The sequence below is a fragment of the Vulpes lagopus genome, chromosome 3 (genome assembly GCF_018345385.1).
Source record: "Vulpes lagopus strain Blue_001 chromosome 3, ASM1834538v1, whole genome shotgun sequence".
Classification (NCBI taxonomy): domain Eukaryota; kingdom Metazoa; phylum Chordata; class Mammalia; order Carnivora; family Canidae; genus Vulpes; species Vulpes lagopus.
The window spans coordinates 39188477-39214769 of record NC_054826.1 but is presented as its reverse complement, the minus strand read 5'-3'; the positions used below and the strand labels follow the sequence as shown (position 1 = coordinate 39214769).

The 26293-nt window shown below is 34.6% G+C and overlaps 1 pseudogene; it reads left to right on the top strand.

Moving 5' to 3' along the window:
- Nucleotides 1-13767: 13767 nt before the first annotated feature.
- LOC121486986 lies at nt 13768-15799 on the top strand (annotated as a pseudogene).
- Nucleotides 15800-26293: the final 10494 nt, after the last annotated feature.

Genomic DNA, 26293 nt, shown 5'->3' with positions numbered 1-26293 from the left:
AGGCAGATACTGTTATCTTCATTTAGAATTCTAAGGCCTCATCACTCAAAAGCCTTAGAGCCTTTCACCCTAACAGAGTTATTCACTTTCATAAGAATGTATATATTATGAATTATGGATAAATTTGTATTTTTTCATTGACATAGTTTCAGAGATTACAAATTTTTGTTTCTAAATAATTTTCTGTTTATAGCATCTAATATTTCAAACATAATCTCCTTCTTATACTGACCCCTTTACATAAACTAATCAATGTTTTGTCACTTAATTAGGAAAATATTGAAGTAACCCAGATAATTCAATTTACCAGAAAATTCACTGAATTTTTTGTTAGCTGGGAGTTTTAGAACTCAAATTACTAAAACAGAGAAATAATTTTAATTTTAAAATTTTTGATAAAATTTCCAATAAGTGTAATAGTAAGTTGCAATTTTACATTACAATAGTAAGGTAAATTATTACATCAACCATAGTTACCATCTATTGTTTACTATGTCTAATTATTGTATTCACATATGTTATATATTATGCATATATAATTTGTATATATATGCATATAAAAATTTCATATCTTCATGTATATATAAATAATATACACAATAAATATACATATAGTATGCATACATTATGTAATATACATATACATATGTGTAATAAACATAATATAAAATGTATATATACATAATAACATAAATATCTTAATATCTTCTCAACCATCTATGAGGTAGACATTCTTTTTCAATTTATAGATGAGAGAATGAAAGAACTTAAACCAGGGCTCATGTTGAGTTCAAATTTAACACAGGAGACCCGTGTTCAAATTTATTTTCAAAATTGTTGACATACTTTATTTGAAAAGCCATGACAGATAATGAAATAATTTCAAGTTATTCTGAAAATATGTTTTATTTGTAGGTCACTTTTGTTTTAGAAGATAAATGTATTACTTTTAATATCTCAAAATTGGATGATAGATAAGGGACAAACAAAATCAACCTTCAAGAACTATTTGCCTGTTAAAAAAAAAAAAAAGAACTATTTGCCTTTTTGCTATGTTGATAATAGACATTTCCAACTGCCTTTCTACTCATTCCAAGCATAGTTTCAGAATACAAGGCAGGATAGTACTGGAGGCTATACCAGTTCATCTTGCTGACAAAACAGCTGAAACTTCTTTGAACATTTTTATTTAATCTTTTTTTTAATTTATTATTTATGATAGTCACACAGAGAGAGAGAGAGAGAGGCAGAGACACAGGCAGAGGGAGAAGCAGGCTCCATACACTGGGAGCCCGACGTGGGACTCGATCCCAGGTCTCCAGGATCGCACCCTGGGCCAAAGGCAGGCGTCAAACCGCTGCGCCACCCAGGGATCCCTTCTTTGAACATTTTTAAATAGATGATAGTTCCGAAACATCCTGCATGTTTGTCTTCTTTAACAGAGTCAACCTTTAGCAGGCAAATTTATGGGGAAGCCACAATTTATATTGGTCTTGCATCTTGTAAGATTTTCTCCAGCAAAACCTAGAATCAGGGTCCTAAATTTGGAGATGGTATTAGAAATCTTAAATCTTCATCTCTATGAAGGATCATGTCCTTCTTTGATTTATGTGAGATTCAGTCAAACCACAAAAATGTGTTCTCCTTTTCAACACAAAATAACTCATATTTGTAGATCCATACTTTCTCTCCCTTTAGCATTTGCTTCTCTAAATTGAATGCATTCAGGTTCTTTGAGGTTCCTCATAGAATGTTCATTCTAGAGTTTTCATTCTTTTGGATGCTCTAATCTGAACACATTTGAAACTATTACTATCCTTTTAATTCTAGAGTTCCAAATATCCTGTATATCACTTTCTTGGGAACTATTTAGTAGTCTGTTAGTTAGAAAAAAGTGAAACTATTATTTCACTCAGGGAATTTTCGTCTTCAGCTACTCAAAATATATTTCCAATCACTTCCCACTTCACAAATAGTCCCATTAAAAAATATTTTTTTTCTGCAAAGCCCCATGTAAATATGCATTTTGTCTGCTCATTTCTTTCCTCTTCCTTCTCTCTCCCTTTTTTTTCTCTCTTCTGTGTTTCTCTTCTCGCTCTCCTGTCTTTTTTCTCTCATTTTCTTTTTGCTACTCTTAGAGCTTGCATCCTGGTTTAATGTTTTTGTTTGTTTTTGTTTTTGAATGATGCATACCCTTCTCATAGCTACCCATAATTTCTGACCTTTCTGAGCTGGTGAATATCCTGAAGTTAACTTTCTCCCTCTGAGGCTTATAGGGAACTCAACTATTTCCACAGGGCCAAGTGTTTATATATATATTTTTCACCAATCACTCTTTTTTCAAGAATGAATGATTAACCTCAATCACTCATTCTTGAAAAACAAGTCCTTCTCCTTGGCATTTCTGTATGACCAAACTCACTCCATGTAATCAGAGGAAACTAGGCAGAGAATCCTGTATTATTCTGAGGTACTCACAAAAAGTTTAATGTTAAATCAATTTCCCATTGTGCAGGCAAGTCAGAACACTTTTGAATGTTTTCCCGTTCTACATGCCCCCTTCATATTTTATAGATACCCATATATCTAAAATAGCTCTTGGTGTGTGTGTGTGTGTGTGTAACAGATTTTTTTTTGTTAGTAGAACTAAGTGGTTTCCAAAGAGCAGACTGTGACCCACAAGTGGTGATTATAGCAACTTAATGGATCATAAACAAATTTTAAATGAAGTAGAAGAGAAATGAAAGAAAATATCTGAGTACAGAATACATACTGCAGGTAAGTACAGAGGTATATGTAAGTATGTCTGTGTTGTGATATCAAATGGATTTTAACAGTGTATCAAAATATTTGAAAAATATTTGAAAGCCACTGATTTAGCTAATCTCTTTGGAACATCTTTACTAATTTTGTTTGTCTCATTTCTATGTTTTTTTGTAGTTCTTTAGGGACCTATATCATCCTCTGTAGTTTCAGTTAGACAATTTGGAAATTAAAGAGCAAGATGCTGAAATGATCAGCAAACATCTGGAGACATTCTGTCTGGAATATTCTAAAGTATATGCAATTCCAGAAAATATGGATTCCATAGTCCTCTATTTCTGATATAAATCTTTTATAAATTTGTTTCACAATGTACTCCTATGAGATAATTATAAGACTTCACATTGCTCATTTCTGTATAGAATTGACTTCATAAGAACAATACATTCATCCAAGTTCCCAACTGTTCTACCTTTCTCTCTTCAAACTAACTAGGACCTACCAGAGACCACTACTCTAAGGAGGGACCTATGAAGTAATGGTTTCACTTAAGAATAGCCTTGTATGGTGGCAGATGGTAGCTACACTTATAGTGAGCACAGCATAACATATAAACTTGCAAATCACTATGTTGTATACCTGAAACTAACATAACATTGTGTGTCAACTATACTCAAACAAACAAAAAAATGAATGTGTTGCTCTGAGCTGTCTTTACATACTCAGAGGAAGCTCAACACCCTCTCCTTCCACGGACAACACTCTAAGAATCTCCATACTCTGGAATGGTTCTTACCTCCTACCCAGAGAGAGGACGAGGTTTTCTTTCACTAATGTCTGAGGCTTGTCTTCTAGATTTTCATTTTTCTGCTGCAGGAATGACCTCTTCTCAAGATATTTGACAAAATGACAAAAACTTCATTGCTTTTAAAAAACCTCATTCCTGCCAATAGCCATACACAGAATTTTCTGACATTAGCACTTCTATTGGTCTTATTATTTAATCAGACTTAAATAAAATTACGTATGGGACATAAAGAGTATAATTTAGGGAGACCAAAACAAGCTAATTTCACTTTTTAAGCTTGCAAACATTTGAGGGTTTCTTAATCACTGTAGTTCACCCAATGACAGTCCACTAATATAGAATTCATGAGTTCTCTTGAGTAGTTAGCCTGATGTTTTTCTTTTATCAACTGACGAAAATAGGATTTGAGTCCTTTTTTTTTCTTCTTAATAAATTTGGTCAGGAGTTTATCAATTTTATTAATTATTTCAAAGAACCAGCTCCTGGCTTCATTGATCTGTTCTGCTGGGTTTTTTTTTTTGTTGTTGTTGTTGTTTTGTTTGTTTGTTTCTATATCATTTATTTTTGCTCTAATCTTTATTATTTCCCTTCTTCTTTTGGCTCTATGCTTCATTTGTTGTTATTTTTCCAGCCCCTTTAGATGAAAGGTTAGGTTGCATATTTCAGGTTTTTCTTGCTTCTTGAGATAGGCAACACATTTCTAACATTAAAGAAGAAAAGAGAAAGGACTCAAATAAATTAAATCATGAATGAGAAAGGAGAAATCATAACTAACACCGTAGAAATAGAAATGCTTATAAGAGAATATTATGAAAAATTATATGCTGACAAACTGGTCAATCTATAAAAAATGGATAAATTACTAGAAACATAAAATACCAAACTGAAGCAGGAAAAAATAGAAAACTTGAACAGACTGATAGCAAATAAATTGAATCAGTAATCAAAAATCTCCCAACGAAAACAGTTCAGGGACAGATGGCTTCCCAGGGGAATTCTACCAAACACTTAAAGAATAGTTAATACCTATTCTTCTCAAATTATTCCAAAAAATAGAAACATAAGGAAAACTTCCAAACTCATTCTACAAGGCCAACATTACCTTGTTTCCAAAACCAAGCAAACACCCTACTAAAAAGAACTACAAATCAATATCCTTATTGATCATGGATGCAAAAATTCTCAACAAAATACTAGCAAATAAAATGTAGCAGTATATTAAAAGAATAATTCACCATGACCAAGTGGGATTTATTCCTGGGTTGCAAAGGTGGTTCAATATTTGCAAATCAATTAACATGATATACCATATTAATAAAAAGATAAGAACCATATGATCCTCTCAATAGATGCAGAAGAAGCATTTGACATAGTATCTATTCTTGACAAAGAAGGTAGGGACAGAGGGAACATACCTCAATATCATAAAGGACATACACAAAAAACCCCACAGACTACATCTTTAATGTGGAAAAACAGAACTTTTCCTCTATGGTCAGGAACAGAAGGCACCCACTGTTATTTAATGTAGTACTGGAAGTCCTAGCCTCAGTAATCAGAAACAAGAAGAAATAAAGGTATCCAAATTGACAAGGAAGAAGTCAAACTTTTACCCTTTATTGATAGCATAACACCCTATGTAAAAAAAACCCAAAGATTCCATACACACACACGCAAAAATTTCTAGAATTAATACACAAATTCAGTGAAGTTACAGAATACAAAAATCAACATACAGAAATCTGTTGCATTTCTATACACCAATAATGAAGCAGCAGAAAGAGAAATCAAGGAATTAATCCTATTTACAATTACCAAAACCATAAGGTACCGAGGAATAAACTTAACCAAAGAGACAAAAGATTTATGTTGAAAAATAGAAGACTTATGAAAGAAGTTGAAGAAGACGCAAAGAAATGGAAAACATTCCATGCTCCATGGCCTGGTTGGGTAAGTGTCCAACTCTTTTTTTTTTTTTTTTAAGATTTTATTTACTTATTCATGAGAGACACACAGAGAGAAAGAAACAAGGAGAGAGGGAGAAGCAGGCTCACCACAGGGAGCCTGATGCAGGACTTGATCCCCAAAGTGTCTGACTCTTGATTTCAGTTCAGGTCATTATCTCAGGGTCATGAGATTGAACCTCATGTCGGGACCTGCACTCAGTGGGGAGTCTGTTTGAAATTCTCTCTCTCCCTCTTCCTCTGCCCTCCACCCCTCACTGTCTCTCTAAAATAAATAAGTCTTTTAAAAAAACTAAACAACAGCAACAAAAACATTCCATGCTCATGGATTGGAAGAACAACTGTTGCTAAAATGTCTATACTACCCACAGCAATCTATACATTTATTGTAATCCCTATGGAAATATCACTTTTTTTTTCACAGATCTAGAACAAATAATCCTAAAATTTGCATGTAATAACAAAAGACTCCAAATAGTCAAAGTGCTTTTGAAAAGGGAAACGGAAGCTGGAAGCATGCATCACAATTCTGGACTTTGAGTTATATTACAAAGTTGCAGTCACCAACAAGTAAGATACTGGCACAAAAACAGACACATATATCAATGGAACAGAATAGAAACCCCAGAAATGGACATACAACTGTATGGTCAACTAATCTTTCAATAAAGCAGGAAAGAATATCCAATGGAAAAGAAGTCTCTTCAACAAATGGTGTTGGGAACACTAGATAGCAGCATTTAGAAGAATGAAACTGGACCACTTTCTTACACCATACACAAAAATAGATTCAAAATGGATGAAAAAGCGAAATGTGAGATGGGAAATAATCAAAATTCTAGAGGAGAACACAGACAGCAACCTCTTTGGCATCTGCCAAAGCAATTTCTTACTAGACATGTCTCCTTAGGCAAGGGGAGACAAAGACAAAAATGGATTATTGGGACTTCATCAAGATAAAAGTCCTCTGAACAGTGACACAAACAATAAACAAAACTAAAAGATGTATCTGATAAGAGGCTAGTATCCAAAATGTATAAAGAATTTCTCAAACTCAACATCCAAAGAAACAAATAATTCAGTTAGAAAATGGGTAGAAGGGAAATGCAAATCAAAACTACAATGAGACATGTTCTCACACCACTTAGAATGGCTAAAATAATCAATTCAGGAAACAACAGATGTTGGTAAGGATGTGGAGAAAGGGGAACCCTCCTACACTGTTGGCAGGATGCAAACTAGTGTAGTCACTATGGAAAAGGGTAAGGAGTTTCCTCAAAAAGTTAAAAATAGAACTACCCTATGACCTACCAATTGTACTACTAGGATTTACCCACAGGATACAAAAAAATACTAATTTGGAGGGATATATGCACCCCAATGTTTAGAGCAGGATTATCGGGGCACTTGGGTGGTTGAGTGTCTGCCTTTGACTTGGGTTATAATCCCAAGGCCCTGGGATCGAGTCCCACGTCGGGCTCCTGGTGCATGGAGTCTGCTTCTCCCTCTGCCTATGTCTCTGCCTCTCTCTGTGTGTGTGACTATCATAAATAATAAATAAAAAAATAAATAAAAGAAAAAATAAATAAATAAAAGAAAAAATTAAAAAAATCTTAAAAAAGAACAGAATTATTAAAAATAGCTAAATTATCGAGAGCCCAGATATCCATTGAGAGGTGAATGGATAAAGAAGATATGGAATACATATACAAGAATACTACTCTGTCATAAAAAGAATGAAATCTCACCATTTACAACAACATGGATGCAATTAGAGACTGTTATGCTAAGCAAAATCAGTCAGAGAAAGACAAATACCTTATGATCTCATTCATATGTGGAATTTAAGAAACAAAACATATAAGTATATAGGGGAAAAGAGAGAGACAGAGGCAAACCATAATACAGACTCTTAACTATAGAGTTAAACTGAGTAAGGATGGCATTTGTGATGAGCACTGGGTGTTGTATGAAAGTGATGAGTCACTAAATTCTACACCTGAAACTAATATTAACATACACAGCATGTTAACTAACTGGAATTTAAATAAAACTTACTTGAAAGAAAGAAAAGAAATGTATTGCAAGAGAAAGGTAGTCTGATAAAACTTTTTTCTTAGCCTTTTTTATTTCCATCACATAAAATTTTATTTAGTTGTTCAGGCACATTTATAGGGATTGGCTATTTGACAACATCTTTAAATGATACTGAGTTTTGCTTACTGAAGAATATCAAACTTTTAATTTTAAATATTTTTAAATGGTAATAATGGCCAGGGAATACATCTAAAATGAATTACCTAGGATTTTTGTCTTGATTTTTCACAACCCAGTAAATCAATGAAATAGCTGTTAAGATTTACAAAGAAGTTATGGATTCTAATCAACTACAAATTATCTGTGTTGTAAAGAATCAAAGAAATAGCATGGATTAATGTAACCCCCAGGAAATCCAAAAGCCACATTTTAGCCAACAAATTCATGTGAACTGCTAAGAGGTAGCCAGGATGATTGATTCAATATTGATCTCCTTTTCCTTACACTAAAAAAAGGTATAGATGTTTGAGAATATATAAAAGGAAAAAATCCAAAAAGACCTTTCATGACAATATGCATGTGTATATACGCACATGCACTTGATACACACATTTTTGTGGGAGTAGGTTCTTGTACTTTAAATTGGCTATTGTATATAAATAAGTACAAACTCTCAGCATGAAAATTTGGCAATGGTATTAAAATTTTAGCATGTTTCACACTTTCTTTCAACCAGTAAATCTATATCTAGAATATATGTTAAAGAAATCATCATGGTGTGTGCGAAAATCTAGCAACAACAACAACAACAAAATTATAGCATCTGTACCTTCCATGAACACAGAACATATATCAGTTTTGTTTATCATTGTAGTTCCAAAACCTTATAGGGTAACTGAAAAACATTCAGCTGACAGTTCAACATAGATTTTATGTTACATATATATATACATATATATGAACCGAAAAATGACATCAAAAGAATCATATTTATTCAGAATCAATGGTATTAAATATTGAAGATATTAGAGAATAAAAGAGCCAAAATAAAAATCATGGATAAAATGTAGCAGAAACTTTTTCACACAAAAATGGCACATTGCAACATATGTCTAATAGAATTTCTAAAAAGAGACAACAGATTATAAGCTAAAGTCAATATTTAAGAGGATAATAGTTATAATTACCCAAAATTGATAGAAAACAAGAGAGGAGAATTATTAAGAACCAATCCACACAAAGACACAATGTAGTGAAACTTCAGAACCACAAAAGCAAATAATATAATTGTTGAAGAATCAGAAAGAGAAAAGAATGAATAATTTCTTCAGTGTTAAAAAATGGAAAGAAAATACATATATAAAAAAGATGACATATAATTTTACATATAATACATTTGAAAACTTAGACAACAAATACCAAAACTAAAGAAGGAAAAAAAATGAATAAACTAACCATTGAACAATGTGAATCCATAGCTGAAAATCAACCCATGATATCAATAATACCAGATCTAACTAGACTTACAGAAAATTCTTCCAAATTTCAAAAGAAAGAATAATTTGTATCTCAAACTAAATATTAGGGAGAATAGAAAAATGGAAAATATTTCCAAATCGTCTTATGAGGCAGGAATAAAACCGATGCCGAAGCAAGGCATAATTCATAGAGTAAAAAAATTTTTAATTATATGATTATCTCAGTAGATGCAGAAAACAATCATTTTATAAAATTTAAACCAGTCATCATAACCATTCTTTTAAAACTAAGAACTGAGGACATTTTTAATCTGATAAAGGGTTCATCAGATACTTCTTGCCCTCATACCCTTCAGCCTCCTTTAACTTTGTCAACTACTGAACTATCCAGGTTATTGAAGATCTAACTTGATAACAACTCTTCTCATCTTCAATTAATATTTCTCATCTTCTGTCCCAAAGTTTCTCTGATGTCACGGGTTAAACATTTATGAGAACCTACCTAGCCCTAACATATCTGAATTTGGGGATTGCTGAATCATAGGGTGGTTCTATCTTTAATTTTTTGAGGAATCACCATAGTGTTTTTCACAGTGCTGCATAAATTTACATTCCCACCAGCAGTGCACAAGGGTTCCCTTTGCTCCTCATCCTCACCAGCATTTGTTGTCTATTGCCATTTTGACACCAGCCATTCTAAGAGCTATAAAGTGTCATCTCATTGTGGTTTTGATTTGCATTTCCCTGATGATTAGTGATGTTGAGCAACTTTTCATATACCTTTTGGTCACTTGTGTGCCTTCTTTGGAATAATGTCTATTCATTTCCTTTGCCATTTTTAAACTAGATTATTTTGGAGTTGTTGTTTTTTTTACTATTGAGTTGTAGGAGTAATTCATATACGTTAGATATTAACACCTTATCAGATATATAGCTTGTGAATACTTTCTCCCACTGTATATGTTGCCTTTTCAATATATTGTTGCTTTGGGGCGCAGAAACTCTTTATGTTTATGTTGTCCCACTTATTTTACCTTTTGTTACCTATGCTTTGTGTGGCTTATCCAAGAAATCATTGATGAGACCAATGTCAAAGATCCTTTTCCTTATATATTTTTTTTCTAGTTTTATGGTTTCAGGTCTTATATTTGAGCCATTTAACCATTCTAATTTAATTCTTATGAGTGGCATAAGAGTCCAGTTTTATTGGTTCACATGTGGATAACCAGTTCTCCCCATTGTGTGTTCTTAGCAATACTATCAAAAACTAGTTGTGTGGGTTTATGTCTGAACTCTCTATTTTGTTCCATTGGTGCATGTCTTTTTTTTTTTTTTTTAATGTCAATGCTATACTGTTTTGATTACTATAGCTTTGTAATATACCTTAAAATCCAGAAGTGTGATGCCTCCAGTTTTGTTCTTTCTCAGGACCGCTTTGGCTATTTAGGGTCCTTTGTAGTTCCATACAAATGTTGGAATAGTTTTCTTTCTATTCCCATGAAAAATGACATTGGGATTTCATAGGGATTGCACTGAATCTACAGATTAATTTGAGTACTATGGATATTTTCACAAAATAAACTCCAATCGAGGAACACAGGATATCTTTCACTTATTTTGTATTCTTCAATCTCTTTCATCAATGTCTTATAGTTTTCATTGTACAGGTCTTTCAAGCCCTTGGTTAAATTTATACCTAAGCATTTTATTGTTTTTGATAGTGTAAATGATTTCAATACTGTTTTCGATATTGTAAATACTGCTTTCTTACTTTCTTTTTCAGATAGTTTCTTATTACTGTATAAAAATGCAACTAAGTTCTGTATCCTGAAACTTTACTGAGTTCCTTTATTAGTTTTTAGCTTATTCATTATTTACTAATCCATATATATAACTTTTTTTTAGTGGAGTTTTAGTTTTCTGTATATAAGATCAAGGACAATTTTATTGGGTAATGTATTCTTATTTGGATTTTTTTTTCTTTGAGCACTCTGAATATATATCATTACATTGTCTTGTGGCCTGCAAGGCTTCTGCTGAGAAATTAGCTTATGGCCTTATTGGGATTCTCTTATATGTAATGAGTCCTTTTTCTCTCTTTTTTTTTTTTTTTTCAAAATTCTTCCCTTGTCTTTGATTTTTGAGAGCTTGATTATAATGTATCTTTGTGAAGATCTCTTTGGCTTATATAGCAACAGCTCCAGCTCTGGGAATTAGAAGCAATGGGGCAACCTCAGGCAACTCCATCATCTGGGATCAGCATTGATACACATTGTAGAAGATACTGGTCTTCTGCAAATCTCTACTTAGGTGGGATATGTTGGGATGTTGGGATTCTCCTACTCTTTCCTCTGTATGGTAAAATTTGTCTGGGAGATCCCTCTTTGTGCTGAGATGCTCTGAACTGGGAGTTGGTGTGAACAGGTGAAATGTTTCTGGTACTTTTCTATGAGGTCATCCTCAGTCTTTGAGCTCTGCATGATTTTTTGTTGCTTCTTCTTTATAGTCCAAAGCTTTCTATGAGCTATTTTTCTTAATTTGTAGTTTTTTATTTATTGTATTTGTTGCTTTTGCAGAAAAGTTGAACAAAAGGACCTCCCAAACTGCTGTTTTTATGACCTCCTAATCCTCCATTTACTTTGAGAAATTTTTGAAAATTAGAAATAAGATTGTGTACGAATAGGTAAGAAAGTGATTCAAAATTTGTAGAAGATTTCAAAGCCCAAAGCCAAATTCTATGAAAAGGAGGAAACCATAATGCATCCAACTCAGTGATCATTTAAGTAACACCTTCAGAATAGCCAGGTTTAACAAACAATTTCCCCTACTAGGATAAACACAAAGAAGTATTTTTCATTACCCACAGGCCAAAGTAGTGGGTTGAAAACTGTGTCTGCATCCGTTTGGTTGTACTCCTTGGCTTTTGACCCAGAAGAATGATGCAGAATCACAATACCTATGATTAAAACCATCAGAGCACACCTCCCAATAATACATTCTGTTCTCAATCACCAGAGATGGGCTTTGGGAACAGAAACTAAAACCAGATGCAGGAGAAGTGGAATCTCAAATAAAAAGGTGACCATATCAGCAGAAATAAAATTAATTTTCAGGGGAGAAAATAAAAATAGGAACAGGAGATATCTGATTCACAAAAGAACAAGGAAGATTTGAAAAAAGTGTTGCTAGAGCAAAACAACAACAGAAAATTTGAAAAGACATGTAGTTTCAATGAAATAAGAGGATACTGAAACAGTAAAATAAAAGTGAATATTATTTGTATTATGTCATTAGTTGCTTATTTATTACTTGTTACTTTAAAATGCAGTTATATATATTAACATAAAAATATGTTAATTAAAGTAAAAACTCAATAGATAGACTACAGCCCATCGGTTATAAAGAGAATTAGTGATCTTGAAGACTGAGTCCAGGAAATCTTTCAGGGAAAAATAAAATCATCAAATAAATAGGAATCTGAAAAGTAACAGAAACTTAAGAATGCTTGAGTCTAAAAGTTTCAACATCATCTGGTATACCAGAAGGAAAGGCCAAGAATAAAGAGGAGGATAAGATTATTGGCTGCTTTCTCCATTTCAACTCCAAAGAGACTATAGCAGCTAAACAAAACAAAATAACAACAGGAAGAAAGAGAAGAAGAAAGAAAGAAAAAGAAAGAAAGAAGAAAGAAAGAAAGAAAGAAAGAAAGAAAGAAAGAAAGAAAGAAAGAAAGAAAGAAAAGAAAGAAAAAAGAAAGAAAGAAAAGAAAGAAAAAAGAAAAGAAAAGAAAAGAAAAGAAAAGAAAAGAAAAGAAAAGAAAAGAAAACAAACCTAAACCAAAAATGAAAAAAAAAAACATTGAGTGCCTTTCTGCCTCTGGATGCCGCCGAGTAAGCATTCTTAAAGTCTCCCCTCCCACTGCCATCATGTCTAAGTCAGAGTCTCCCAAAGAGCCTGAGCAGCTGCAGAAGCTCTTCATTGGAGGTTTGAGCTTTGAAACAACCAATGAGAGTCTGAGGAGCCATTTTGAGCAATGAGGAACACTTACAGGCTATGTGGTAATAAGAGATCCAACACCAAGCGCTCCAGAGGCTTTGGAGCAATGGAGGAGGTGGATGCAGCCATGAATTCAAGGCCACACAAGGTGGATGGAAGAGTTGTGGAACCAAAGAGGGCTGTCTCAAGAGAGGATTCTCAAACACCTGGTGCCCACTTAATTGTGAAAAAGATTTTTGTTGGTGGCATTAAAGAAGACACTGAAGAACATCATCTAAGAAATTATTTTGAACAGTATGGGAAAATTGAAGTTATCAAGATCATAACTGGCCGAGGCAGTAGCAAAAAGAGAGGTTTTCTTTTTGTTGTTGTTGTTGTTGTTGTTGTTGTTGTTTTAAGAGGTTTTGCTTTTGTGACATTTGATGACCATGACTCTGTAGACAAGATTGTCATTCAAAAATACCATACTGCGAATGGCCACAACTGTGAAGTAAGGAAAGCCCTATCGAAGCAAGAGATGGCTAGTACTTCGTCCAACCAAAGAGGCTAAAGTGGTTCTGGAAACTTTGGTGGTGGTCATAGAGGTGGTTTTGGTGGGAATGACAACTTTGGTCATGAAGGGAACCTCAGTGGTCAAGGTGGCTTCGGTGGCAGTTGAGGTGGTGGTGGATACGGCAGCAGTCGAGATGGCTATTGTTAGGAGGCAGAAGCTCTGGCCCCTATGGCGGTGGAGACCAATACTTTGCTAAACCAGGAAACCAAGGAGGCTATGGTGGTTCCAGAGGCAGCCGCTATGGCAGTGGCAGAAGGTTTTAATTACTGCCAGGAAACAAAGCTTAGCAGGAGAGGAGAGCCAGATAAGTGATAGGGAAGCTACAGGTTACAACAGATTTGTGAACTCAGCCAAGAACAGTGATGGCAGGCCTACCTGCTATAAAGAAGACATGTTTTAGACAATACTCATGTGTATGGGCAAAAAACTTGAGGACTATATTTGTGACTAATTGTATAACAGGTTATTTTAGTTTCTGTTCTGTGGAAAGTGTAAAGCATTCCAACAAAGGGTTTTAATGTAGTTGTTTTTTTTTTTTTTTGCACCCATGCTGTTGATTGCTAAATGTAAAAGTCTGATCATGATGCTGAATAAATGTGTCTTTAAAAAAAAAGAAAGAAAAAACATTGAGCTATGTATCTACAGAGCTTAAGAAAAGAATGAAAATCATGGAGGAAGTTGTGCTCCAATAGAAAAGGACCATCAATTGGGACACAGGAAATCAGAGAATCAACTGTTGAGTGAGGCCTTTCTTTTAATTTTTTAAATTATGTAAAGATACACAAAGCTAGAAAAAAGTTTATATGTCACTTTGTTTTTCAAATTTTAACTATTTTGTTTCATAAACTGTCCACATACAGTTTTAGAATTTTTGCTAGAAAAGAAAAACCCTTTCTTTTGATTCTTATACTATAGTATAAATCTTGAATTGATAAACATTTTCTTTCATTACAGTGCCATTACCACACATAAAAAAATAATTATAGTTCTTTTGGTATCATTAAATAGCCAGTCCATATTCAAATTACTAAACTGTCACAAAACTTTGAATCACTTTTTAAAAATCAGGTTCTAAACAATTTCAACATTGCATTTGAATGTCATATCACAAAATTTAATTTTTGTTTTGAGGTCGTTATAAATTCATAGCCAATTATACAAAATAATACAGAGAGAAGTGGGTGTGTCAAAAGGGCAGCATGGGTGATCTTTGTGGTGATGAAAATGTTCTGTATCTTGATTGTATCTAATGTCAGAATTCTGGTTGTGATACTACAGATTTGCAAAATGTTCCCAGTTGTGAAAACTTGTATTATTTGATGTAACTGAAAGTGCTCTCTATTATTTTTTAAAGATTGCTTTAGCTATTTTAATTCATTTACACACAGGGAACTTGACTTTGACATTCCTGAGCTATTGAACAAATGCCAGGATCTAACTTTTTTTAGACCTATTACATGGAAAAAATATTCCACTTAACACAGGAAAAAAAACCCAATTAACAAAGATTTCTGTAATTCACAGAAAGTACAAAGTCTAAAAGAACATGAGTTCATATGGCTGAAGGTTTTATTCCTCATTCCAAAGAACAATCTCCCCCACCTCCCTGCCACAGTGGAAGGAACCTATAGCAGACCCTTCAAGGAGTGTGTTGAAGCCTGTTTGAATAAGGAGCCAAGCTTTAGATCCACTGCTAAGGAGTTACTGAAGCGCAAGTTTATAATACCTAATGCAAAGAAAGCATCTTATTTGACTGAGCTCATCAACAGGTACACTAGATGGAAGGTTGAGCAGATCCACGAAGACTCTGGCTTTGAAGACTCAGACACAGAAACAGATGCAGACAGCCAAGCATCCAGAGGCAGCAACTCTGGGGACTGGATTTTCACTATCCAAGAGAAAGATCCAAAGAGTCCTGAGAATGGAGCTCTTCAGTTCAGACTTATAAAATAATAGGATGAAAGGCATCCCAAATAGTCCTTTCTCTCAGTGTTTATCTACAATTATTTCTCCTTTGTTTGCAGAGCTGAAGGAGAAGACCCAGGCATGTGGAGATAACTTGGGGTCCATAGAAGAACTGTGAGGGGCCATCTATCTGGCAGAAGAGGCCTGCCCCAGGATCTCGGACATCATGTTGACCCAGCTGATGCAGCGGCTGCAGAGATATTCTCTAAGTGGTGGAGGAACTTCATCCCACTGAAATTTCTTTGGCATTTGGGGTTTTTTCTTTTCTTTCTTCTTCATCCTCCTCCCCTGAAAAAGTCAATGAGAGAGAGCCTTTTCTGACCTTGCTGCAGTGGTGTGCCATCCAGGGGACCCCCCAACCCCCAGCCATGGGTGCCCACTCTCCAGAAGCACACGGGCCCTTCTTCACTGGCTTTACCAGACACAGCCACTCAGTAGGGTGGGGAGGGTCAGCTCCTGCAAGCTATCATTTTCTTTTCTTGTTTTTTTTTTTTTTTAATTTTAGGCATGCTGATATATAATCTGAGAAAAATTGTCAGCAAAGTAATTATGGTGTTGGGAAAACAACAGGTTAAATACACCAGACAGACATGAGGACAAAAAAATAGACCTACAAATATATGAGAACTTGACACACAACAAAGATAAGATCAAAAAATCAGTTCTGGAACAAAATGGCACAGATTCACTTTTCCCAAATCTTTCCCTCTACATACAATTCAACACTCTGGAAATAATTCAATCATAAAAGAACTCTTAATGATGAACTGAAGAAAGTGGACCTGCCAGAAACAACTGGCTTGAAGAATGATACTACAGTGAGTTTCTCATATATTCTTGACTGGGCACCAGAGTCCTGCAACCCAGAACTACCATAAGGCATATAAAACAAGCAAGAAAAAGAAAAAAAAAAAAAAACAAGAAGGCTCTGATTTCTCTATGCAAAGGATCAGTAAAGGGGAAGCCCAGATGGGACTTAATGAAGAGATCTATACCCAGTAGCAGTGGTGGGCCTGATCTGCTTGCAGTAACAGCACTAGCAGAACCCAAATGAACTGTTTTATCCCATGTCCAACATCTGCCAGCAGGAAGAATTCTGATCTTCTTATAGTTGTGACACCAGCAGAACTCAGAGACAATCACATATCCTTCCCCATACCTGCTGACAGGTGTTCACTTGATCTGTCTACAGGAATGGCAATAATAGAATCTATACTAGCTAACTTATAGTCTGTCCCACACAGAAGAACAAAGCGGACTAGGAAAGCATGGCAAGGGCTTAGGAAACTAAATCATCATTGGAACTATGGCCCACCAAAGCAGACTGAAACTTACACATTAAATCTAAAGAAGGTGGATTCTTGTTAAAATACAAGATTTAAATATAATAAGAAGCCTCTTAAAATAATATCCAAAATGTCTAGGATGTAAGTGAAAACCATTTTTCACGGCAGCAAGCAAAAAGGCAATGACTTAAATAATAAATGACAATCAGTAAGTGCCAATAAAGAAATGAACCAGATACTGAAACTACTCAGTAATGATTTTTTTAAAATTCATCACAAAATTGGCCCAACAGAACTTTCAAATTGCTTTAAAACAAATACAAAAACTTCAACAAAGAAATGGATGCTATTTAAAATGCTCAAATACAGACTGTAGACATAAAAAACATTAAAATAAAAATAAAAACTTGCTCAATGCAAACTTAATTTAAAAATACAATAAACAAAATAAGAAGTGGATGGGCTTCATAGTAAAGCAGAGATGACAATGAGAGGATTGGTGAACCTAAAGATAGATCAATAGAATTTACTTCATCTAAGCAAAGAGAGAAAATAGACTGGACAAAAAATGAACAGAGACTTGGGACTCTGAGAATAACTAAAGAGTTAATATACGTATCATTGGAGTCCCAGAAGAAGAGGAGAAAGGATATATGGCTGAAACATTACTCAAAAAAATAAAAGCTGAATCTTCCTAGATTTAGGGCAAGACACAAGCCTATAATGAAATAAGCTGAAGGAATACTAAATTAGATAAACCCAAAGAAATATATGCCAAGACACACCATAAAATTAAACTTTTGGAAGCTAAAATCAAAAAAAAAAAAAACCTTAAAAGCAACTGGATAGAAATGATATTATTACCTAAAGGGGAAATTAATTCAACTGAGATAGCCAGTTTCTTCTGTGAAATTATGGAGGACAGAGAAGGAATACATATTTTTCATGTGCTATAAACAAAAAAAAAATACTCAATAACTTCTAACTACAAAGAAACTATCCTTTTTACAAATGAAGAGGTAATCAAGACATTCTTAGGTTTAAAAAACAAAACAAGAACAACAACAAAGAGAACTGTCTGCTAGCAAAACTACTCTTAAGGAATGACATAAAGAGGCTATTTTTTTAAAGATTTTATTTATTTATTCATGAGAGACACAGAGAGAGAGAGAGGCAGAGACACAAGCAAGGGAGAAGCAGGCTTCATGCAGGGAGCCTGATGTGGGACTTGATCCAGGGTCTCCAGGATCACACCCTAGGCTGCAGGAGGCGCTAACCGCTGCACCACTGGGGCTGCCCTAAAGAGGCTAACAAAAAGAAGATGATAACAGAAGACTTGGAACTTCAAAAAATAAACAATGGAATGGGCTAAAAAAAGGGTAAACCAAATAGATTAATCTTCTCCTAATGCTCTTCTTAAGTCATATGTGATGGTTGATACAAGAATTATAACACAATCCGTTATATTCAACATATGTAGAAGAAATTCATAAAACAACAATATTTTAAAAGTGAGGGTATAGGGACTTACATGAAAGTAAGGTCAGTAGTAATAGTTTGTGATAAATTACTTATGGATATTAAAATGACTAACATACCTATATATTTTACTCAAAAATAGTGTAAGTAAGATGGAATCCTCAAAACATGAAAATTATTCAAAGACAAGAAAAGCAGAAGAATGAGAAATAGAAGATCTGAACATAAAATAAATAATAAAATGATATGCTGAAACCCTAACATATTAGTAATGGTATTAAATGCAAGCACTCTAAATATATCAATTAAAAGTGAGATTGGTAGAGGGGAATTAAAAGAAAAGTATGACCTAAGTAAATCATCTATAAGCAATCTACAAGAAAATCACTTCAATAACCATGAAATAGGTAGGATGGAAGCAAAATAAATGGAAAATATATATCATTATGATGTTAATTTTAAAACCTATGATTAGTTATGCTATTAGCAGATGGAGTAGACATCAGAGAAAATGAAATAACAAGGGGCAAAAAGGGATATGATATAATCATACATGGAACAATCTACCAAGGAGGCTAAATATTTATGCAATGAATAGCAGAGTTTCAAAATGCCCGAAAAAAGAAACTGATAGAGCTGAATGGAAAAAATATAGATTTATACAACTATAATTAGGGAGGTTAATACTACTCTTTCAATGATTGACAAAAGTCCTACAGAGAAAAATCTGCAAATATATAAAGTAACTGAAAAACAGCATCAAACCACAGAATGTAATTGACAATTATAGAGCATTCCACACAACAATATCAGAATATATATCATTTTCATTGCCCATAGAACATGTCCAAGTGGAACTTATTTCAGATATGTAAGGCTGGTTCAATATCTGAAAAATCAATCATTGCAATCCATCACATCAACAATAAAGAAGTCTTATATCCATTTTTATAGGAAAATCATTTCACAAAATTCAACCACCATTTATGATTTAAAAAAAGCCCATAGCATACTGGTCAGAGAATAATTTCCTCAATATGATAAAGAGCATCTACAAAGACCATACTATTAACATCATTCTTCACAATGAAAGATACAATGTTTTCCACTTAATATTTTTAAAAAGGCAAAAAATTCACAATTATACCACTGATAAAGTGTTGAAAGGCTGTAAGGCAACCTAGAATTCTGTACCCAGCAAAATTATCTTTAAAGCTGGATGAGAAATAAAGACTATCTCAGACAAACAAAATCAGGGATTCATAGCCACCAGATCTGCTCTGAAAAAAATAAAAATAAAAATAAACAATTTAAAGGAGTTATTCAGTGAAAAGACAATTGATATAGGGCAGAAACTGGGATCTACATAAAGGGGAAAAAGGTGTCTGAGAAATAATAAATGAAGGCAAAATCTTTCATTTTTATTATTTAATTCATCTAAAAGACCACTTTTCATTTAAAATATTTATAGTAAAAAGGTATTGGGCAATTATAGCATATTGATAAGAGAAACAATTGATAGCAATACCACAAGGGATGGGAGGGAAGAATTGGAAATTCTGTTGTATGTACTTACACTACATGTGAAGTATAGCATCAGTTGAAGATTAACTTAAATAACATGACAATATATATATTGTAAACTAAAAGAGACACTCAAAAAGTAAAAAAAAAAATGATATGCTAACAGATGAGACACAGTAGAATATCAATATAAAAAATGCTCAATTAAAACTAAAAAGGAAGATAAGTAGGGCAGAGAGCAAAAATATAAGCAGTGAATTGAAGAACAGTTACAGATTTGGTAGATATTAATATGGTTATATCAATAATAACTTTAAATGAGAAAGACAATATTGGATGAATTAAAAGATTATCAAAAAAAGAGATTTAACTATCTACTCTACAAAAGAAACCCACTTTAAATATAAAGATACACATGAAGATGAAAAGAGATGGAGAAAGTTACACCATGCAAACATCAATGAAAAGAAAGGTGTAGTAGCTATATTAACTTCAGACACAGCAAACTTTAGAACTAGAAAGAAAATAAATAACAGAGTGGAAATCAATGAGATTAAAAACAGGAAAGGAATAGAGAAAAATCAACAAAACAAAACTTGGCTCTCATGCGAGGTCAATAACCATCTAACCAGGCTAACCAAGAGAAAAGGAAATAAGACACACAATTCACTAATATTAAAAATGAGGAAAAGAGTATAATTTTTGATCGTATGGTAAAATTCCATGAAAGACACTGAAGTGCTACAACTCACACAAGGGGTAATATAAAACTCAAGTAACCCTATATCTATTAAATAAATTGAATCAATAGTTAATATGACATATTATTGGAATGAATAAAAAATGCATTTGCAACACCATCAACAAAAGCAATATTCAGGCAAAACTCAAACAAAATGTCTTTATCCTCTTCATACATTCACCCATCTTTCTACCCACTCATCCCTTCATTAAAAAAGTGTTTCCAGAAATTTATAGGCACTATGTATTTGGGAATGAACTAAAACTTCACACAAATAAAAAGTCATATTGATAAATATAATAGGGGAAACAGATGGAGAACTGCCACAAAAGTCCTTTCTTAGAAAGCAAAAGAAAGGACACTTAGAAAGTGACATTGAAGCTTTGAAGTAAGAGTGGGTGAGATAGTCACAAGAAGAGGGAGATGAAATACAATTCAAGGAAAAGTAACACGCATCTAGAAAAATCCTCAAAAGAGAACAAACTTATGCCAGTGAACTGAAAAAAGCAGCGTGGACAGCAGAGACGTTGGCACAAAAAAGTTGGAAAGGTGAGCAGAGGCTAATCCTGAAGCCCACAGGAAGATTTTTGTTGTTGTTGTTAAAGATTGTATTTATTTGAGAGAGAGAGAAAGAGCAAGTGGGTGGGAGTGAGAGGGCAGAGGGAGAGAGAAGCAGACTCCCCGCTGAGTAGGGAGCCTGGTACGGGGCTCTATTACCCAGGACCCTGGGGTCATGACCTGAGCTGAAGGCAGATGCTTTAACTGACTGAGCCACCCAGGCACGCTGAAGCCCACATTAAGATTTAAAAATTTTTGTCCTTAGTAATGTGGATCACCTATGTGACTTTTTATTGTAATAATGCAACTAAATTCAAGCTATTCAATTAGAAAACAGGAATTAATCATACACTAACAAGGTGTATCAGAGGACCCAAAGGCAAGATTTTAACAGCCCCAAGAAGAATCATGGAAGATGCTGATAGGATTCCACTAGAAATCTCCACATTTTTGCTTTCTTTTCTAACTAATCCTTTTGGCTTCTCAGGCCCATGGGCTTATCTTTCCTAATAAAATGCAGATAAGTGGGGGAAGGGCAGGAGTGCCAATCTTCCAAGCATAATCTGATATCCACTATACCATACTGCTTCCCCACCCCATATGCCCCAGATTTACTTTCTTTGCTCTACATTTATTTGTGTTATATAATGTAGAGTGGTTTGGCCTCTAGTCTTTTTCTATCTATTTCTTTAAAGCTCAATTGTGCCTCATCTATACACAGAAAATCTTCCCATGCTCTCTTAGCCTAGATAAATTACTCTGGTTTCCTTACTTTCAAAAACATGTTTTCTTAAATATCTTTGTATTTTATTAAATTTTGCCTTCACCTATTTTAAGATAAACATCTTTTTAAAAATTTGTATCTTGCTCAAAAGAATTCTAGATATTTCAAGATTGGTATTATACCTGTATGTATAATTCCATATATGCCTCCCCTTGTGCCACATGCATAGTGAATGTAATAAAACAAAACACAGGGATGCCTCGGTAGTTCAATGGTTGAATATCTGCCTTTGGCTCAGGGCATGATCCCAGGGTCCTTGGGATCAAGTCCCACATCGGGCTCCCTGCAGGAAGCCTGCTTCTCCCTCTGCCTATGTCTCTGCCTCTCTCTGTGTGTCTCTCATGAATAGATAAATAAAATCTTTAAAAAAATTAAAATAAAACACATAGTGAATGCTCAACAAATATTTGCATACCAAAATAAATAATAAAGCTAGATGCATAAAACTATTATTTATAAAATATATTTTAGGGGCACCTGGGAGGCTCAGTCAGTTAAACAACTGCCTTTGGCTCAGGTCATGATCCCAGGGTCCTAGGATTGAGCCCCACATTGGACTCCCTGCTCAGTGGAGAACCTGCTTCTCCCTCTCCTCCTTGCTTGTGCTCTCTCTCAGTATCTCTATTATCTCAGTCTCTCAAATAAATTAATAAAATCTTTAAATATATATAAATTTAAAATATATTAATATAGGGATCCCTGGGTGGCGCAGCGGTTTGGCGCCTGCCTTTGGCCCAGGGCGCGATCCTGGAGACCCGGGATCGAATCCCACGTGGGGCTCCCAGTGCATGGAGCCTGCTTCTCCCTCTGCCTGTGTCTCTGCCTCTCTCTCTCTCTGTGTGTGACTATCATAAATAAATAAAAAATTAAAAAAATATATTAATATATATTTAAAAACATATATTTAAATGTTATGATGTATCAGGGCTTATAAAATACTTACATTGTACCAATTTAAATTTAGCTGTAAAATAGATTTACTTTATTCCATCTAGCCCACAAGATAAGGAAGTATCATATCGCTAGTCATTCAGACAAGGGTATTCTCAGTGAGGAGGGAACCCCTTCCCATATTCCTAAAGATCTTCATTTGTCACCTGGAATACTGCATTAGCCTACACTCTGGAACTTGCCTGGCCTTCTTTCTCTTTTAATCAGTCTTCAAAAGTGCTGCCTAAGGAGTCCTTCTGGTGCATAAATCCAAAGTCTCACTGACCTGGTTTAAATTCTTGAATAGATTCTCTCTACCATTAGTATAAAATCCACACTAGTAAGACACTCAAGGTCCAATATGACCAAGCATCTTTCCACCTATTTCCATTGAGTTGTCTACTACCAGTCCTCCAGAGATGTACTAGACATCTACGTTTTCTCTCACCCACACCATCCTGATTGAACCCTACTCACTCTTCAAGCCTTAGCTGATGAATCTTCTTCTTATAGTCATTGAGATAAGGAACTGATGTTTTCACCCTTCAGTCACCAACAATCATCTTGTGATGAATCATGAGTCCTGGAGACCCAGGATAGATTCTCTGAATTCTTTTTAATTTGTTCTTAGCACATGTCTTGGTGTTTAGTGGATTCTCAGTGTACATTAACTAAATGGAGGGACAACACTGGTACCCAAAGATGAGGCTTTAAAAGCTCTAATTACTAGGGCGCCTGGGTTGCAAAGTTGGTTAAGCATCCAACTCTTGGTTTCAGCTCAGGTTGTGATGATCTCAGGGTCTAAGATGGAGCCCCACCTCGGGCTTCGCACTAGGTGTGAAGTCTGTTTAAGAATCTCTCTCTCCCTCTTCCTCTGTCCCTCCTGCTCTTGTTCTTTCTCTATAAAATAAATAAGTCAATCTTAAAAAAATAAAAGTTCAAATTGCTTAAATGGTCAGAGGAGTGATTTCTGCATTTTGTGCCAAAAAACTCCCTGGATTTTGGATTGGATTGAGTTAATATGTCTAGAATAGAAAAGATTTAGACTATTTAAAAGCATCTTAATTAGAAGTCCCTGAAAGTATCTAAAAGCAGATTTCTTTTTAATAAGCAGGCCTTGCATAACCTCAGTGACCACACCATCTGTTGAGCATTTTTGTAACATCACTGAGAGTGAATTGCATGTTCTAAGTTTGGCCCATCACTGTTCTGTGTGGTAAAAGGCATGGCATTTTTAGCATGTTCAAATTGCAAGTAATTTAGCATTTCGGAAAGTTCTTTGGTGATTTGAGTCATATTCAGGCAGTAATTATGATTTGTTTGAAAATGGACTATAATGCGTGATTATTGTATCATATACATTGAAATGCATTTATTGACTTTCTAAGTTTTGAGTACAGTAATTACCCTGAAATGAAGCAAAGCCAATTTTACTTGTTTTTATCAACTTTAAAATGTGCAAGTTAATGAGAGTTACACACTGACAATTTTTATTGTTTTACTTGCTCTGTTGTGAATGTTAGCGTCCCAAATCAATATATTGTCCCTTTGATCTGTTAGCCATCAGAGGAATAGGTTAGGTTTTATAGTCTTATTTTTTTCATATAGGTGGTACTCCAGATCTTGAGGATAAGTCAAAATGGAAGGATTTTATTTCCTACAGAGTCTTTTATGATTGCTCAGGAATAATGCTCTTCCTATTCCCATTTCCCCATCATCCCCATGTGAATAGAATAGCAGGCTTACAATCAATCGTGAGAATAGCTCAGGATATTTACATCCTCAGTAATGTGTAAGTCTTTGATTCATTCACTTGTTCTTTCATTTATGTATATTTAGTAATCATTTATTATTATATGGTAGATGCCATTATAGGCATGAAAAAAATCTCAATAGAGAGAAAGGCATGCTCTCTGCCCTCAGAGAGCATACAATGTGGTATAGGAAAAATGTATGTAGATGGACTAAGTAAGACACTAATATGTGCTGTGACCCAAGAAATAAAGAACATTCGATGAATGTATAGGAAAGACAGGAAATCCAGTTTGGGGAGTGGGAAAAACTTCCTGACCAGAGTGCTAGCTTGACTGAGAGCTAAATAACAGAGGAGGAAGCTCCCTGCCTAAATAATGCAAGACACTGATATGTAAGATCAGCTCTGAATCCTGAAAAGAAAAGCAATCTGGACCATGTGGTCTACAAAGTACCAGAACAGTCATGACTGTTCCAAAACAAACATCACTACGTTCCACCTTTACTGGAAATTGCTGTATTTATTGTTTAATGAGTCAGTAGCAGGTCTCATTGTAAAGGGATAACCTTGTTGTACTTTTGCTCTCCTTTGAGAAAAATGCAGAGTTCTGTCAGCTTTTCCCTGTTTAATCATGTGTTAAATCTCAAGAGCTCCTTTTAGGACATTTTTTTTCTTTAAATGAGTCCCTTAACAAGTCTCGATGCCAAAATCACAGATCCTCACCTGAATATACTTCCGAAGGTTTGGTGCTATGCACGAGTCTTCATTAGGAAAGTGACAGAATCTTGATTGTTATTTAATTTAGAGAAAATGATACCTCATGTCTGGGCATGCTAGTTTGTGGATTTAAAAATAAATGTGAGATCTCAGAGTCAGGTGGACTTAGCTCAGGCTGTGGAATTCTGAATAGGGAAAATGATTCAGTGATTAGGACAATTTAGGGGACTATTTTTATTCATTCTTTAATTTTGCATTTTTAAAGGATCCTCATATTATTTGCAAAGTCACCACAAGTGTTTCGTATATGAGACTTTCATAACACACATCTATTTCTACATTGAATTAAAAGTGCATATAATTGATCTGTAATTAGAACTCTGTAGGATCTCGGGCAGTAAATTCCCTCCTTTCAAAGGGCTTCTGTTTTGCGATCTATAAAACAAGGAAGCTGATTTAGATAACAAATGGCAAACACCTGAGAAACACTGCAATTTCTATATTCTATACCCATAGTAGGTACCACTAATCAACCACAGCACTCTTCCCTACAGAATCACTCAGCACAATGACCTAGGCAACTGTGAATCAGAGCTAGAACAGAAAATAAAATATATTTACCATGCTTTGGCCAGATCTCTTCGGCCTCTTATGCAACCAACAGTCCTCAATAGGATAATTCTATGGAGTGTTGTACTGGTTTTATATTTCTTTATTTTATTTTTTTTAAAGATTTATTTATTCTTAGAGTGAGATTGTGCACAAGTGGGAGGCACAAAGGGAAAGGGAGAGGGAATCTCAAGCTGACTCTCCACTGAGTGTGGAGCCCAAAGCAAGCTTACTCTTAAGAACCCTGAGATCGGGGCAGCCCCGGTGGCTCAGTGGTTTAGTGCTGCCTTCAGCCCAGGGCCTGATCCTGGAGACTCGGCGTCGAGTCCCACATCGGGCTCCCTGCA